Source organism: Castor canadensis, chromosome 10 (assembly GCF_047511655.1).
Source record: "Castor canadensis chromosome 10, mCasCan1.hap1v2, whole genome shotgun sequence".
NCBI lineage: Eukaryota > Metazoa > Chordata > Mammalia > Rodentia > Castoridae > Castor > Castor canadensis.
Window position 1 is genome coordinate 89,678,035 of NC_133395.1, and position 16,894 is coordinate 89,694,928.

The 16,894-nt window shown below is 67.5% G+C and overlaps 7 non-coding genes across 7 annotated transcripts; all 7 read left to right on the plus strand.

The window, feature by feature from the left end:
• The first annotated feature begins 1,124 nt into the window (after window positions 1-1,124).
• On the plus strand, window positions 1,125-1,243 carry LOC141412565 (5S ribosomal RNA). Its single transcript, XR_012437407.1, has one exon. It is a non-coding gene; the product is annotated as a 5S ribosomal RNA (ribosomal RNA).
• Window positions 1,244-3,384: 2,141 nt separating this feature from the next.
• On the plus strand, window positions 3,385-3,503 carry LOC141412251 (5S ribosomal RNA). Its single transcript, XR_012437090.1, has one exon. It is a non-coding gene; the product is annotated as a 5S ribosomal RNA (ribosomal RNA).
• Window positions 3,504-5,656: 2,153 nt separating this feature from the next.
• Window positions 5,657-5,775, plus strand: LOC141412252 (5S ribosomal RNA). The gene has a single exon (XR_012437091.1). It is a non-coding gene; the product is annotated as a 5S ribosomal RNA (ribosomal RNA).
• A 2,145-nt stretch (window positions 5,776-7,920) lies between these two features.
• Window positions 7,921-8,039, plus strand: LOC141412253 (5S ribosomal RNA). Its single transcript, XR_012437092.1, has one exon. It is a non-coding gene; the product is annotated as a 5S ribosomal RNA (ribosomal RNA).
• Window positions 8,040-10,184: 2,145 nt separating this feature from the next.
• LOC141412254 (5S ribosomal RNA) lies at window positions 10,185-10,303 on the plus strand. The gene has a single exon (XR_012437093.1). It is a non-coding gene; the product is annotated as a 5S ribosomal RNA (ribosomal RNA).
• A 2,145-nt stretch (window positions 10,304-12,448) lies between these two features.
• LOC141412255 (5S ribosomal RNA) lies at window positions 12,449-12,567 on the plus strand. The gene has a single exon (XR_012437094.1). It is a non-coding gene; the product is annotated as a 5S ribosomal RNA (ribosomal RNA).
• A 2,146-nt stretch (window positions 12,568-14,713) lies between these two features.
• LOC141413346 (5S ribosomal RNA) lies at window positions 14,714-14,832 on the plus strand. The gene has a single exon (XR_012438138.1). It is a non-coding gene; the product is annotated as a 5S ribosomal RNA (ribosomal RNA).
• Window positions 14,833-16,894: the final 2,062 nt, after the last annotated feature.

Sequence of the window (16,894 nt, forward strand, 5' to 3'; positions counted from 1 at the left end):
CGCACCCTCCGCTCCCCCACCCCACACACGAGCAGCCAAAGGACAAGAGGGTATGGCTGGGGCCTGAGCGGGAACAAGCGAAGCCTTGGTTTGCGGCCCCTCGGCCATCTGCATCAGGATTTTTGTCTGGGCTCGGAGGCCAGAGGATCTCTGCCATTTGCTAGCAGGGCCAGGGATGGCAGGAGGGTGGGTACGGGGCTCAGCGAGGGCCAGTTCTGCTGGCACGATCCTGTAGCACGTGGCCGCGTAGCACGGGGCCGGGTCTGATGGAGGCCAAGCAGGGGCACAAGACCCAGCACCGGCACAGGGAAGAGGCCCAGGGCACCCAGGAGCAGACGAGACCCGGGAGTCGTGCGTGCTTGGCGTGGCCGCGGGCCCCGTGACGCCCGAGGACTCGAGTGCTCAGCCCCGTGTAGTGGCCGCGAAGGCCTGCCTGGGAGAAACGCCCCGGGAGGCCGGCAGGAACCCGGGATCGGAAGGGATGTGGAGGGGCCCCGGGTCGGAGGAGATGGCTTTGGCTGTGTTTGGTTTTGTTTCTTCTTCCCAAGATCCCGGGTGTGAAAGGGGCCAGAGGTGAAGTCCTGGGCTGGAAAGCCTCACGATTCAGCCCCGCAGCCCCAGGCCCTGAGTGTGGAGGAGGGCGGAGCGGGTCGGCGAAGGGCGCGGCTGCCGTTTTCCTGATGGGCTGGAGGGGCAGTGGCGCTTTCCGGACGAAGAGGACCGGAAGGGTCCCCGAGACCTCCGCTGGGAGCCACGCACCCACCCAAGGATACGGCTCCAGGAGGCGACGGAGGAGGGCGGCTGCTTGCCCTGGCCCGAGCTGTGCGTCCCCCGCCTTGGCCACAGCAGTGGACATTCCCAGAAGAACAAGCGCCCGAGAGCACTGAGAAATTTTCCCCCGAGAAAACTTGACCCTCGTCCTGGCAGCAGGACACCTCGGGAAGAAAGCCACCCAGCGGCCACCTGGGCGAGACCGGCTGCCCGAGCAGGCGCGCGGGGCCTCTGGCCGCTGGCCCCGGGCTGCCAGCCCCCACCCGGACTCCCAGCCGTGCCAGGAGAGCAGCGTGGAGACGCACGCCGGGGCCCTCGGCAGGCTCTTGGGGCTCCCGGAGGCGGCGGCTAGCGTCTACGGCCATACCACCCTGAACGCGCCCGATCTCGTCTGATCTCGGAAGCTAAGCAGGGTCGGGCTTGGTTAGTACTTGGATGGGAGACCGCCTGGGAATACCGGGTGCTGTAGGCTTTTGCTCCTCCCTCCCTCGCTGCTCCTTTTGTCTTCGGGGACTTCGCCACCACCCCCCCCCCACCACCACCACCCCCAGCACCACCACCACCACCACCACAACGACCCACCGTGACCACGACCCCGACCCCGTCCGGGCCACCCGCCAGACCCACGCACACCGAATCCTCACAGCTACGTCCCCGAATCCTCTCCCCTCCCCACACTCTCCTGGGGCGCGCGCCCGCGACACGGGTCACCAGCGAGGTTGGTCCCAGGCCACGTTGGGGACCGCTCCCCAACTGCCCTCCAGGCGGGCGGGGAGGGACGTGCGGAAGCCATGAGAAAGTGGGTCCTGCACCCCAGCGGGCCCCACAGCGGGACGCGTCACACCTGGGCTCGCCACAAGGTGGTGCACTGGGTCCAGGGCAAGACGCCAGGGGACAGAGAAGCAGGGAGCCTCAGTCGGGTGCTGCTCCACGTCGCGCTCCGTCGCTCAACCCAAGACAGGGCAGCCAGCGCGCGACCTGTACGTGGGATCCCGCCTCCCACGGCAGAGCCTGCGGTCACAGGGACAGAGGGCGCAGGCCGCCAGAGCTCCGGATGCCAGCGGCAGCTCCCCGTCCCGCTCAAAGGGAGGGAGGGCCGCCGCTGGTGCCCAGTCGCCTGTGCCACCCTCCGGGTCTCAAAGCACTCCTCAGTCAGCTCAAGGACCGGGGCCACCTGGCCTTCAGGGTCACATGGGCTTGGGCACGACGGAAGGGACCGCTTGCCCCCGTGGAACAGACATTCTCCCCGTGGACAACCTCAGGTGCCGGGACCCTCTGCTCCGCCTTGGAAAACCCACCTTCTGCAATGTATGCCCAACGCAATCAGGCCGAGCAGATTGACCCCCTCGGCCCGGCCCCAGTGTGTGATGGGGCTCTGTGCGTGAGGGCTTGCTCTTCCCCACCTACACCAGGCACGGCATCTAACACACACACACACACACACACACACCACGCAGAGACACCCAGACCACGCACGCACGCACGGGGACGCACCCTCCTCTCCCCCACCCCACACACGAGCAGCCGAAGGACAAGAGGGTATGGCTGGGGCCTGAGCGGGAACAAGCGAAGCTTTGGTTTGCGGCCCCTCGGCCAACTGCATCAGGATTTTTGTCTGGGCTCGGAGGCCAGAGGATCTCTGCCATTTGCTAGCAGGGCCAGGGATGGCAGGAGGGTGGGTACGGGGCTCAGCCAGGGCCAGTTCTGCTGGCACGATCCTGTAGCACGTGGCCGCGTAGCACGGGGCCGGGTCTGAAGGAGGCCAAGCAGGGGCACAAGACCCAGCAGCGGCACAGGGAAGAGGCCCAGGGCACCCAGGAGCAGACGAGACCCGGGAGTCGTGCGTGCTTGGCGTGGCCGCGGGCCCCGTGACGCCCGAGGACTCGAGTGCTCAGCCCCGTGTAGTGGCCGCGAAGGCCTGCCTGGGAGAAACGCCCCGGGAGGCCGGCAGGAACCCGGGATCGGAAGGGATGTGGAGGGGCCCCGGGTCGGAGGAGATGGCTTTGGCTGTGTTTGGTTTTGTTTCTTCTTCCCAAGATCCCGGGTGTGAAAGGGGCCAGAGGTGAAGTCCTGGGCTGGAAAGCCTCACGATTCAGCCCCGCAGCCCCAGGCCCTGAGTGTGGAGGAGGGCGGAGCGGGTCGGCGAAGGGCGCGGCTGCCGTTTTCCTGATGGGCTGGAGGGGCAGTGGCGCTTTCCGGACGAAGAGGACCGGAAGGGTCCCCGAAACCTCCGCTGGGAGCCACGCACCCACCCAAGGATACGGCTCCAGGAGGCGACGGAGGAGGGCGGCTGCTTGCCCTGGCCCGAGCTGTGCGTCCCCCGCCTTGGCCACAGCAGTGGACATTCCCAGAAGAACAAGCGCCCGAGAGCACTGAGAAATTTTCCCCCGAGAAAACTTGACCCTCGTCCTGGCAGCAGGACACCTCGGGAAGAAAGCCACCCAGCGGCCACCTGGGCGAGACCGGCTGCCCGAGCAGGCGCGCGGGGCCTCTGGCCGCTGGCCCCGGGCTGCCAGCCCCCACCCGGACTCCCAGCCGTGCCAGGAGAGCAGCGTGGAGACGCACGCCGGGGCCCTCGGCAGGCTCTTGGGGCTCCCGGAGGCGGCGGCTAGCGTCTACGGCCATACCACCCTGAACGCGCCCGATCTCGTCTGATCTCGGAAGCTAAGCAGGGTCGGGCCTGGTTAGTACTTGGATGGGAGACCGCCTGGGAATACCGGGTGCTGTAGGCTTTTGCTCCTCCCTCCCTCGCTGCTCCTTTTGTCTTCGGGGACTTCGCCACCACCCCCCCCACCACCACCACCACCCCCAGCACCACCACCACCACCACCACAACGACCCACCGTGACCACGACCCCGACCCCGTCCGGGCCACCCGCCAGACCCACGCACACCGAATCCTCACAGCTACGTCCCCGAATCCTCTCCCCTCCCCACACTCTCCTGGGGCGCGCGCCCGCGACACGGGTCACCAGCGAGGTTGGTCCCAGGCCACGTTGGGGACCGCTCCCCAACTGCCCTCCAGGCGGGCGGGGAGGGACGTGCGGAAGCCATGAGAAAGTGGGTCCTGCACCCCAGCGGGCCCCACAGCGGGACGCGCCACACCTGGGCTCGCCACAAGGTGGTGCACTGGGTCCAGGGCAAGACGCCAGGGGACAGAGAAGCAGGGAGCCTCAGTCGGGTGCTGCTCCACGTCGAGCTCCGTCGCTCAACCCAAGACAGGGCAGCCAGCGCGCGACCTCTACGTGGGATCCCGCCTCCCACGGCAGAGCCTGCGGTCACAGGGACAGAGGGCGCAGGCCGCCAGAGCTCCGGATGCCAGCGGCAGCTCCCCATCCCGCTCAAAGGGAGGGAGGGCCGCCGCTGGTGCCCAGTCGCCTGTGCCACCCTCCGGGTCTCAAAGCACTCCTCAGTCAGCTCAAGGACCGGGGCCACCTGGCCTTCGGGGTCACATGGGCTTGGGCACGACGGAAGGGACCGCTTGCCCCCGTGGAACAGACATTCTCCCCGTGGACAACCTCAGGTGCCGGGACCCTCTGCTCCGCCTTGGAAAACCCACCTTCTGCAATGTATGCCCAACGCAATCAGGCCGAGCAGATTGACCCCCTCGGCCCGGCCCCAGTGTGTGATGGGGCTCTGTGCGTGAGGGCTTGCTCTTCCCCACCTACACCAGGCACGGCATCTAACACACACACACACACACACACACACACACACACACACCACACAGAGACACCCAGACCACGCACGCACGCACGGGGACGCACCCTCCGCTCCCCCACCCCACACACGAGCAGCCAAAGGACAAGAGGGTATGGCTGGGGCCTGAGCGGGAACAAGCGAAGCCTTGGTTTGCGGCCCCTCGGCCATCTGCATCAGGATTTTTGTCTGGGCTCGGAGGCCAGAGGATCTCTGCCATTTGCTAGCAGGGCCAGGGATGGCAGGAGGGTGGGTACGGGGCTCAGCGAGGGCCAGTTCTGCTGGCACGATCCTGTAGCACGTGGCCGCGTAGCACGGGGCCGGGTCTGATGGAGGCCAAGCAGGGGCACAAGACCCAGCACCGGCACAGGGAAGAGGCCCAGGGCACCCAGGAGCAGACGAGACCCGGGAGTCGTGCGTGCTTGGCGTGGCCGCGGGCCCCGTGACGCCCGAGGACTCGAGTGCTCAGCCCCGTGTAGTGGCCGCGAAGGCCTGCCTGGGAGAAACGCCGCGGGAGGCCGGCAGGAACCCGGATCGGAAGGGATGTGGAGGGGCCCCGGGTCGGAGGAGATGTCTTTGGCTGTGTTTGGTTTTGTTTCTTCTTCCCAAGATCCCAGGTGTGAAAGGGGCCAGAGGTGAAGTCCTGGGCTGGAAAGCCTCACGATTCAGCCCCGCAGCCCCAGGCCCTGAGTGTGGAGGAAGGCGGAGCGGGTCGGCGAAGGGCGCGGCTGCCGTTTTCCTGATTTGCTGGAGGGGCAGTGTCGCTTTCCGGACGAAGAGGACCGGAAGGGTCCCCGAGACCTCCGCTGGGAGCCACGCACCCACCCAAGGATACGGCTCCAGGAGGCGACGGAGGAGGGCGGCTGCTTGCCCTGGCCCGAGCTGTGCGTCCCCCGCCTTGGCCACAGCAGTGAACATTCCCAGAAGAACAAGCGCCCGAGAGCACTGAGAAATTTTCCCCCGAGAAAACTTGACCCTCGTCCTGGCAGCAGGACACCTCTGGAAGAAAGCCACCCAGCGGCCACCTGGGCGAGACCGGCTGCCCGAGCAGGCGCGCGGGGCCTCTGGCCGCTGGCCCCGGGCTGCCAGCCCCCACCCGGACTCCCAGCCGTGCCAGGAGAGCAGCGTGGAGACGCACGCCGGGGCCCTCGGCAGGCTCTTGGGGCTCCCGGAGGCGGCGGCTAGCGTCTACGGCCATACCACCCTGAACGCGCCCGATCTCGTCTGATCTCGGAAGCTAAGCAGGGTCGGGCCTGGTTAGTACTTGGATGGGAGACCGCCTGGGAATACCGGGTGCTGTAGGCTTTTGCTCCTCCCTCCCTCGCTGCTCCTTTTGTCTTCGGGGACTTCGCCACCACCCACCCCACCACCACCACCACCCCCAGCACCACCACCACCACCACCACCACAACGACCCACCGTGACCACGACCCCGACCCCGTCCGGGCCACCCGCCAGACCCACGCACACCGAATCCTCACAGCTACGTCCCCGAATCCTCTCCCCTCCCCACACTCTCCTGGGGCGCGCGCCCGCGACACGGGTCACCAGCGAGTTTGGTCCCAGGCCACGTTGGGGACCGCTCCCCAACTGCCCTCCAGGCGGGCGGGGAGGGACGTGCGGAAGCCATGAGAAAGTGGGTCCTGCACCCCAGCGGGCCCCACAGCGGGACGCGCCACACCTGGGCTCGCCACAAGGTGGTGCACTGGGTCCAGGGCAAGACGCCAGGGGACAGAGAAGCAGGGAGCCTCAGTCGGGTGCTGCTCCACGTCGCGCTCCGTCGCTCAACCCAAGACAGGGCAGCCAGCGCGCGACCTCTACGTGGGATCCCGCCTCCCACGGCAGAGCCTGCGGTCACAGGGACAGAGGGCGCAGGCCGCCAGAGCTCCGGATGCCAGCGGCAGCTCCCTGTCCCGCTCAAAGGGAGGGAGGGCCGCCGCTGGCGCCCAGTCGCCTGTGCCACCCTCCGGGTCTCAAAGCACTCCTCAGTCAGCTCAAGGACCGGGGCCACCTGGCCTTCGGGGTCACATGGGCTTGGGCACGACGGAAGGGACCGCTTGCCCCCGTGGAACAGACATTCTCCCCGTGGACAACCTCAGGTGCCGGGACCCTCTGCTCCGCCTTGGAAAACCCACCTTCTGCAATGTATGCCCAACGCAATCAGGCCGAGCAGATTGACCCCCTCGGCCCGGCCCCAGTGTGTGATGGGGCTCTGTGCGTGAGGGCTTGCTCTTCCCCACCTACACCAGGCACGGCATCTAACACACACACACACACACACACACACCACGCAGAGACACCCAGACCACGCACGCACGCACGGGGACGCACCCTCCTCTCCCCCACCCCACACACGAGCAGCCGAAGGACAAGAGGGTATGGCTGGGGCCTGAGCGGGAACAAGCGAAGCCTTGGTTTGCGGCCCCTCGGCCAACTGCATCAGGATTTTTGTCTGGGCTCGGAGGCCAGAGGATCTCTGCCATTTGCTAGCAGGGCCAGGGATGGCAGGAGGGTGGGTACGGGGCTCAGCCAGGGCCAGTTCTGCTGGCACGATCCTGTAGCACGTGGCCGCGTAGCACGGGGCCGGGTCTGAAGGAGGCCAAGCAGGGGCACAAGACCCAGCAGCGGCACAGGGAAGAGGCCCAGGGCACCCAGGAGCAGACGAGACCCGGGAGTCGTGCGTGCTTGGCGTGGCCGCGGGCCCCGTGACGCCCGAGGACTCGAGTGCTCAGCCCCGTGTAGTGGCCGCGAAGGCCTGCCTGGGAGAAACGCCCCGGGAGGCCGGCAGGAACCCGGGATCGGAAGGGATGTGGAGGGGCCCCGGGTCGGAGGAGATGGCTTTGGCTGTGTTTGGTTTTGTTTCTTCTTCCCAAGATCCCGGGTGTGAAAGGGGCCAGAGGTGAAGTCCTGGGCTGGAAAGCCTCACGATTCAGCCCCGCAGCCCCAGGCCCTGAGTGTGGAGGAGGGCGGAGCGGGTCGGCGAAGGGCGCGGCTGCCGTTTTCCTGATGGGCTGGAGGGGCAGTGGCGCTTTCCGGACGAAGAGGACCGGAAGGGTCCCCGAGACCTCCGCTGGGAGCCACGCACCCACCCAAGGATACGGCTCCAGGAGGCGACGGAGGAGGGCGGCTGCTTGCCCTGGCCCGAGCTGTGCGTCCCCCGCCTTGGCCACAGCAGTGGACATTCCCAGAAGAACAAGCGCCCGAGAGCACTGAGAAATTTTCCCCCGAGAAAACTTGACCCTCGTCCTGGCAGCAGGACACCTCGGGAAGAAAGCCACCCAGCGGCCACCTGGGCGAGACCGGCTGCCCGAGCAGGCGCGCGGGGCCTCTGGCCGCTGGCCCCGGGCTGCCAGCCCCCACCCGGACTCCCAGCCGTGCCAGGAGAGCAGCGTGGAGACGCACGCCGGGGCCCTCGGCAGGCTCTTGGGGCTCCCGGAGGCGGCGGCTAGCGTCTACGGCCATACCACCCTGAACGCGCCCGATCTCGTCTGATCTCGGAAGCTAAGCAGGGTCGGGCCTGGTTAGTACTTGGATGGGAGACCGCCTGGGAATACCGGGTGCTGTAGGCTTTTGCTCCTCCCTCCCTCGCTGCTCCTTTTGTCTTCGGGGACTTCGCCACCACGCCCCCCACCACCACCACCACCCCCAGCACCACCACCACCACCACCACCACAACGACCCACCGTGACCACGACCCCGACCCCGTCCGGGCCACCCGCCAGACCCACGCACACCGAATCCTCACAGCTACGTCCCCGAATCCTCTCCCCTCCCCACACTCTCCTGGGGCGCGCGCCCGCGACACGGGTCACCAGCGAGGTTGGTCCCAGGCCACGTTGGGGACCGCTCCCCAACTGCCCTCCAGGCGGGCGGGGAGGGACGTGCGGAAGCCATGAGAAAGTGGGTCCTGCACCCCAGCGGGCCCCACAGCGGGACGCGCCACACCTGGGCTCGCCACAAGGTGGTGCACTGGGTCCAGGGCAAGACGCCAGGGGACAGAGAAGCAGGGAGCCTCAGTCGGGTGCTGCTCCACGTCGCCCTCCGTCGCTCAACCCAAGACAGGGCAGCCAGCGCGCGACCTCTACGTGGGATCCCGCCTCCCACGGCAGAGCCTGCGGTCACAGGGACAGAGGGCGCAGGCCGCCAGAGCTCCGGATGCCAGCGGCAGCTCCCCGTCCCGCTCAAAGGGAGGGAGGGCCGCCGCTGGCGCCCAGTCGCCTGTGCCACCCTCCGGGTCTCAAAGCACTCCTCAGTCAGCTCAAGGACCGGGGCCACCTGGCCTTCGGGGTCACATGGGCTTGGGCACGACGGAAGGGACCGCTTGCCCCCGTGGAACAGACATTCTCCCCGTGGACAACCTCAGGTGCCGGGACCCTCTGCTCCGCCTTGGAAAACCCACCTTCTGCAATGTATGCCCAACGCAATCAGGCCGAGCAGATTGACCCCCTCGGCCCGGCCCCAGTGTGTGATGGGACTCTGTGCGTGAGGGCTTGCTCTTCCCCACCTACACTAGGCACGGCATCTAACACACACACACACACACACACACACCACGCAGAGACACCCAGACCACGCACGCACGCACGGGGACGCACCCTCCTCTCCCCCACCCCACACACGAGCAGCCGAAGGACAAGAGGGTATGGCTGGGGCCTGAGCGGGAACAAGCGAAGCCTTGGTTTGCGGCCCCTCGGCCAACTGCATCAGGATTTTTGTCTGGGCTCGGAGGCCAGAGGATCTCTGCCATTTGCTAGCAGGGCCAGGGATGGCAGGAGGGTGGGTACGGGACTCAGCCAGGGCCAGTTCTGCTGGCACGATCCTGTAGCACGTGGCCGCGTAGCACGGGGCCGGGTCTGAAGGAGGCCAAGCAGGGGCACAAGACCCAGCAGCGGCACAGGGAAGAGGCCCAGGGCACCCAGGAGCAGACGAGACCCGGGAGTCGTGCGTGCTTGGCGTGGCCGCGGGCCCCGTGACGCCCGAGGACTCGAGTGCTCAGCCCCGTGTAGTGGCCGCGAAGGCCTGCCTGGGAGAAACGCCCCGGGAGGCCGGCAGGAACCCGGGATCGGAAGGGATGTGGAGGGGCCCCGGGTCGGAGGAGATGGCTTTGGCTGTGTTTGGTTTTGTTTCTTCTTCCCAAGATCCCGGGTGTGAAAGGGGCCAGAGGTGAAGTCCTGGGCTGGAAAGCCTCACGATTCAGCCCCGCAGCCCCAGGCCCTGAGTGTGGAGGAGGGCGGAGCGGGTCGGCGAAGGGCGCGGCTGCCGTTTTCCTGATGGGCTGGAGGGGCAGTGGCGCTTTCCGGACGAAGAGGACCGGAAGGGTCCCCGAGACCTCCGCTGGGAGCCACGCACCCACCCAAGGATACGGCTCCAGGAGGCGACGGAGGAGGGCGGCTGCTTGCCCTGGCCCGAGCTGTGCGTCCCCCGCCTTGGCCACAGCAGTGGACATTCCCAGAAGAACAAGCGCCCGAGAGCACTGAGAAATTTTCCCCCGAGAAAACTTGACCCTCGTCCTGGCAGCAGGACACCTCGGGAAGAAAGCCACCCAGCGGCCACCTGGGCGAGACCGGCTGCCCGAGCAGGCGCGCGGGGCCTCTGGCCGCTGGCCCCGGGCTGCCAGCCCCCACCCGGACTCCCAGCCGTGCCAGGAGAGCAGCGTGGAGACGCACGCCGGGGCCCTCGGCAGGCTCTTGGGGCTCCCGGAGGCGGCGGCTAGCGTCTACGGCCATACCACCCTGAACGCGCCCGATCTCGTCTGATCTCGGAAGCTAAGCAGGGTCGGGCCTGGTTAGTACTTGGATGGGAGACCGCCTGGGAATACCGGGTGCTGTAGGCTTTTGCTCCTCCCTCCCTCGCTGCTCCTTTTGTCTTCGGGGACTTCGCCACCACCCCCCCCACCACCACCACCACCCCCAGCACCACCACCACCACCACCACCACAACGACCCACCGTGACCACGACCCCGACCCCGTCCGGGCCACCCGCCAGACCCACGCACACCGAATCCTCACAGCTACGTCCCCGAATCCTCTCCCCTCCCCACACTCTCCTGGGGCGCGCGCCCGCGACACGGGTCACCAGCGAGGTTGGTCCCAGGCCACGTTGGGGACCGCTCCCCAACTGCCCTCCAGGCGGGCGGGGAGGGACGTGCGGAAGCCATGAGAAAGTGGGTCCTGCACCCCAGCGGGCCCCACAGCGGGACGCGCCACACCTGGGCTCGCCACAAGGTGGTGCACTGGGTCCAGGGCAAGACGCCAGGGGACAGAGAAGCAGGGAGCCTCAGTCGGGTGCTGCTCCACGTCGCGCTCCGTCGCTCAACCCAAGACAGGGCAGCCAGCGCGCGACCTCTACGTGGGATCCCGCCTCCCACGGCAGAGCCTGCGGTCACAGGGACAGAGGGCGCAGGCCGCCAGAGCTCCGGATGCCAGCGGCAGCTCCCCGTCCCGCTCAAAGGGAGGGAGGGCCGCCGCTGGCGCCCAGTCGCCTGTGCCACCCTCCGGGTCTCAAAGCACTCCTCAGTCAGCTCAAGGACCGGGGCCACCTGGCCTTCGGGGTCACATGGGCTTGGGCACGACGGAAGGGACCGCTTGCCCCCGTGGAACAGACATTCTCCCCGTGGACAACCTCAGGTGCCGGGACCCTCTGCTCCGCCTTGGAAAACCCACCTTCTGCAATGTATGCCCAACGCAATCAGGCCGAGCAGATTGACCCCCTCGGCCCGGCCCCAGTGTGTGATGGGACTCTGTGCGTGAGGGCTTGCTCTTCCCCACCTACACCAGGCACGGCATCTAACACACACACACACACACACACACACCACGCAGAGACACCCAGACCACGCACGCACGCACGGGGACGCACCCTCCTCTCCCCCACCCCACACACGAGCAGCCGAAGGACAAGAGGGTATGGCTGGGGCCTGAGCGGGAACAAGCGAAGCCTTGGTTTGCGGCCCCTCGGCCAACTGCATCAGGATTTTTGTCTGGGCTCGGAGGCCAGAGGATCTCTGCCATTTGCTAGCAGGGCCAGGGATGGCAGGAGGGTGGGTACGGGACTCAGCCAGGGCCAGTTCTGCTGGCACGATCCTGTAGCACGTGGCCGCGTAGCACGGGGCCGGGTCTGAAGGAGGCCAAGCAGGGGCACAAGACCCAGCAGCGGCACAGGGAAGAGGCCCAGGGCACCCAGGAGCAGACGAGACCCGGGAGTCGTGCGTGCTTGGTGTGGCCGCGGGCCCCGTGACGCCTGAGGACTCGAGTGCTCAGCCCCGTGTAGTGGCCGCGAAGGCCTGCCTGGGAGAAACGCCCCGGGAGGCCGGCAGGAACCCGGGATCGGAAGGGATGTGGAGGGGCCCCGGGTCGGAGGAGATGGCTTTGGCTGTGTTTGGTTTTGTTTCTTCTTCCCAAGATCCCGGGTGTGAAAGGGGCCAGAGGTGAAGTCCTGGGCTGGAAAGCCTCACGATTCAGCCCCGCAGCCCCAGGCCCTGAGTGTGGAGGAGGGCGGAGCGGGTCGGCGAAGGGCGCGGCTGCCGTTTTCCTGATGGGATGGAGGGGCAGTGGTGCTTTCCGGACGAAGAGGACCGGAAGGGTCCCCGAGACCTCCGCTGGGAGCCACGCACCCACCCAAGGATACGGCTCCAGGAGGCGACGGAGGAGGGCGGCTGCTTGCCCTGGCCCGAGCTGTGCGTCCCCCGCCTTGGCCACAGCAGTGGACATTCCCAGAAGAACAAGCGCCCGAGAGCACTGAGAAATTTTCCCCCGAGAAAACTTGACCCTCGTCCTGGCAGCAGGACACCTCGGGAAGAAAGCCACCCAGCGGCCACCTGGGCGAGACCGGCTGCCCGAGCAGGCGCGCGGGGCCTCTGGCCGCTGGCCCCGGGCTGCCAGCCCCCACCCGGACTCCCAGCCGTGCCAGGAGAGCAGCGTGGAGACGCACGCCGGGGCCCTCGGCAGGCTCTTGGGGCTCCCGGAGGCGGCGGCTAGCGTCTACGGCCATACCACCCTGAACGCGCCCGATCTCGTCTGATCTCGGAAGCTAAGCAGGGTCGGGCCTGGTTAGTACTTGGATGGGAGACCGCCTGGGAATACCGGGTGCTGTAGGCTTTTGCTCCTCCCTCCCTCGCTGCTCCTTTTGTCTTCGGGGACTTCGCCACCACCCCCCCACACCACCACCACCACCCCCAGCACCACCACCACCACCACCACCACAACGACCCACCGTGACCACGACCCCGACCCCGTCCGGGCCACCCGCCAGACCCACGCACACCGAATCCTCACAGCTACGTCCCCGAATCCTCTCCCCTCCCCACACTCTCCTGGGGCGCGCGCCCGCGACACGGGTCACCAGCGAGGTTGGTCCCAGGCCACGTTGGGGACCGCTCCCCAACTGCCCTCCAGGCGGGCGGGGAGGGACGTGCGGAAGCCATGAGAAAGTGGGTCCTGCACCCCAGCGGGCCCCACAGCGGGACGCGCCACACCTGGGCTCGCCACAAGGTGGTGCACTGGGTCCAGGGCAAGACGCCAGGGGACAGAGAAGCAGGGAGCCTCAGTCGGGTGCTGCTCCACGTCGCGCTCCGTCGCTCAACCCAAGACAGGGCAGCCAGCGCGCGACCTCTACGTGGGATCCCGCCTCCCACGGCAGAGCCTGCGGTCACAGGGACAGAGGGCGCAGGCCGCCAGAGCTCCGGATGCCAGCGGCAGCTCCCCGTCCCGCTCAAAGGGAGGGAGGGCCGCCGCTGGCGCCCAGTCGCCTGTGCCACCCTCCGGGTCTCAAAGCACTCCTCAGTCAGCTCAAGGACCGGGGCCACCTGGCCTTCGGGGTCACATGGGCTTGGGCACGACGGAAGGGACCGCTTGCCCCCGTGGAACAGACATTCTCCCCGTGGACAACCTCAGGTGCCGGGACCCTCTGCTCCGCCTTGGAAAACCCACCTTCTGCAATGTATGCCCAACGCAATCAGGCCGAGCAGATTGACCCCCTCGGCCCGGCCCCAGTGTGTGATGGGGCTCTGTGCGTGAGGGCTTGCTCTTCCCCACCTACACCAGGCACGGCATCTAACACACACACACACACACACACACACCACGCAGAGACACCCAGACCACGCACGCACGCACGGGGACGCACCCTCCTCTCCCCCACCCCACACACGAGCAGCCGAAGGACAAGAGGGTATGGCTGGGGCCTGAGCGGGAACAAGCGAAGCCTTGGTTTGCGGCCCCTCGGCCAACTGCATCAGGATTTTTGTCTGGGCTCGGAGGCCAGAGGATCTCTGCCATTTGCTAGCAGGGCCAGGGATGGCAGGAGGGTGGGTACGGGGCTCAGCCAGGGCCAGTTCTGCTGGCACGATCCTGTAGCACGTGTCCGCGTAGCACGAGGCCGGGTCTGAAGGAGGCCAAGCAGGGGCACAAGACCCAGCAGCGGCACAGGGAAGAGGCCCAGGGCACCCAGGAGCAGACGAGACCCGGGAGTCGTGCGTGCTTGGCGTGGCCGCGGGCCCCGTGACGCCCGAGGACTCGAGTGCTCAGCCCCGTGTAGTGGCCGCGAAGGCCTGCCTGGGAGAAACGCCCCGGGAGGCCGGCAGGAACCCGGGATCGGAAGGGATGTGGAGGGGCCCCGGGTCGGAGGAGATGGCTTTGGCTGTGTTTGGTTTTGTTTCTTCTTCCCAAGATCCCGGGTGTGAAAGGGGCCAGAGGTGAAGTCCTGGGCTGGAAAGCCTCACGATTCAGCCCCGCAGCCCCAGGCCCTGAGTGTGGAGGAGGGCGGAGCGGGTCGGCGAAGGGCGCGGCTGCCGTTTTCCTGATGGGCTGGAGGGGCAGTGGCGCTTTCCGGACGAAGAGGACCGGAAGGGTCCCCGAGACCTCCGCTGGGAGCCACGCACCCACCCAAGGATACGGCTCCAGGAGGCGATGGAGGAGGGCGGCTGCTTGCCCTGGCCCGAGCTGTGCGTCCCCCGCATTGGCCACAGCAGTGGACATTCCCAGAAGAACAAGCGCCCGAGAGCACTGAGAAATTTTCCCCCGAGAAAACTTGACCCTCGTCCTGGCAGCAGGACACCTCGGGAAGAAAGCCACCCAGCGGCCACCTGGGCGAGACCGGCTGCCCGAGCAGGCGCGCGGGGCCTCTGGCCGCTGGCCCCGGGCTGCCAGCCCCCACCCGGACTCCCAGCCGTGCCAGGAGAGCAGCGTGGAGACGCACGCCGGGGCCCTCGGCAGGCTCTTGGGGCTCCCGGAGGCGGCGGCTAGCGTCTACGGCCATACCACCCTGAACGCGCCCGATCTCGTCTGATCTCGGAAGCTAAGCAGGGTCGGGCCTGGTTAGTACTTGGATGGGAGACCGCCTGGGAATACCAGGTGCTGTAGGCTTTTGCTCCTCCCTCCCTCGCTGCTCCTTTTGTCTTCGGGGACTTCGCCACCACCCCCCCACCACCACCACCACCCCCAGCACCACCACCACCACCACCACAACGACCCACCATGACCACGACCCCGACCCCGTCCGGGCCACCCGCCAGACCCACGCACACCGAATCCTCACAGCTACGTCCCCGAATCCTCTCCCCTCCCCACACTCTCCTGGGGCGCGCGCCCGCGACACGGGTCACCAGCGAGGTTGGTCCCAGGCCACGTTGGGGACCGCTCCCCAACTGCCCTCCAGGCGGGCGGGGAGGGACGTGCGGAAGCCATGAGAAAGTGGGTCCTGCACCCCAGCGGGCCCCACAGCGGGACGCGCCACACCTGGGCTCGCCACAAGGTGGTGCACTGGGTCCAGGGCAAGACGCCAGGGGACAGAGAAGCAGGGAGCCTCAGTCGGGTGCTGCTCCACGTCGCGCTCCGTCGCTCAACCCAAGACAGGGCAGTTTGCGTTGGTGGTATAGTGGTGAGCATAGCTGCCTTCCAAGACAGGGCAGTCAGCGCGCGACCTCTACGTGGGATCCCGCCTCCCACGGCAGAGCCTGCGGTCACAGGGACAGAGGGCGCAGGCCGCCAGAGCTCCGGATGCCAGCGGCAGCTCCCCGTCCCGCTGAAAGGGAGGGAGGGCCGCCGCTGGCGCCCAGTCGCCTGTGCCACCCTCCGGGTCTCAAAGCACTCCTCAGTCAGCTCAAGGACCGGGGCCACCTGGCCTTCGGGGTCACATGGGCTTGGGCACGACGGAAGGGACCGCTTGCCCCCGTGGAACAGACATTCTCCCCGTGGACAACCTCAGGTGCCGGGACCCTCTGCTCCGCCTTGGAAAACCCACCTTCTGCAATGTATGCCCAACGCAATCAGGCCGAGCAGATTGACCCCCTCGGCCCGGCCCCAGTGTGTGATGGGGCTCTGTGCGTGAGGGCTTGCTCTTCCCCACCTACACCAGGCACGGCATCTAACACACACACACACACACACACACACACCACGCAGAGACACCCAGACCACGCACGCACGCACGGGGACGCACCCTCCTCTCCCCCACCCCACACACGAGCAGCCGAAGGACAAGAGGGTATGGCTGGGGCCTGAGCGGGAACAAGCGAAGCCTTGGTTTGCGGCCCCTCGGCCAACTGCATCAGGATTTTTGTCTGGGCTCGGAGGCCAGAGGATCTCTGCCATTTGCTAGCAGGGCCAGGGATGGCAGGAGGGTGGGTACGGGGCTCAGCCAGGGCCAGTTCTGCTGGCACGATCCTGTAGCACGTGGCCGCGTAGCACGGGGCCGGGTCTGAAGGAGGCCAAGCAGGGGCACAAGACCCAGCAGCGGCACAGGGAAGAGGCCCAGGGCACCCAGGAGCAGACGAGACCCGGGAGTCGTGCGTGCTTGGCGTGGCCGCGGGCCCCGTGACGCCCGAGGACTCGAGTGCTCAGCCCCGTGTAGTGGCCGCGAAGGCCTGCCTGGGAGAAACGCCCCGGGAGGCCGGCAGGAACCCGGGATTGGAAGGGATGTGGAGGGGCCCCGGGTCGGAGGAGATGGCTTTGGCTGTGTTTGGTTTTGTTTCTTCTTCCCAAGATCCCGGGTGTGAAAGGGGCCAGAGGTGAAGTCCTGGGCTGGAAAGCCTCACGATTCAGCCCCGCAGCCCCAGGCCCTGAGTGTGGAGGAGGGCGGAGCGGGTCGGCGAAGGGCGCGGCTGCCGTTTTCCTGATGGGCTGGAGGGGCAGTGGCGCTTTCCGGACGAAGAGGACCGGAAGGGTCCCCGAGACCTCCGCTGGGAGCCACGCACCCACCCAAGGATACGGCTCCAGGAGGCGACGGAGGAGGGCGGCTGCTTGCCCTGGCCCGAGCTGTGCGTCCCCCGCCTTGGCCACAGCAGTGGACATTCCCAGAAGAACAAGCGCCCGAGAGCACTGAGAAATTTTCCCCCGAGAAAACTTGACCCTCGTCCTGGCAGCAGGACACCTCGGGAAGAAAGCCACCCAGCGGCCACCTGGGCGAGACCGGCTGCCCGAGCAGGCA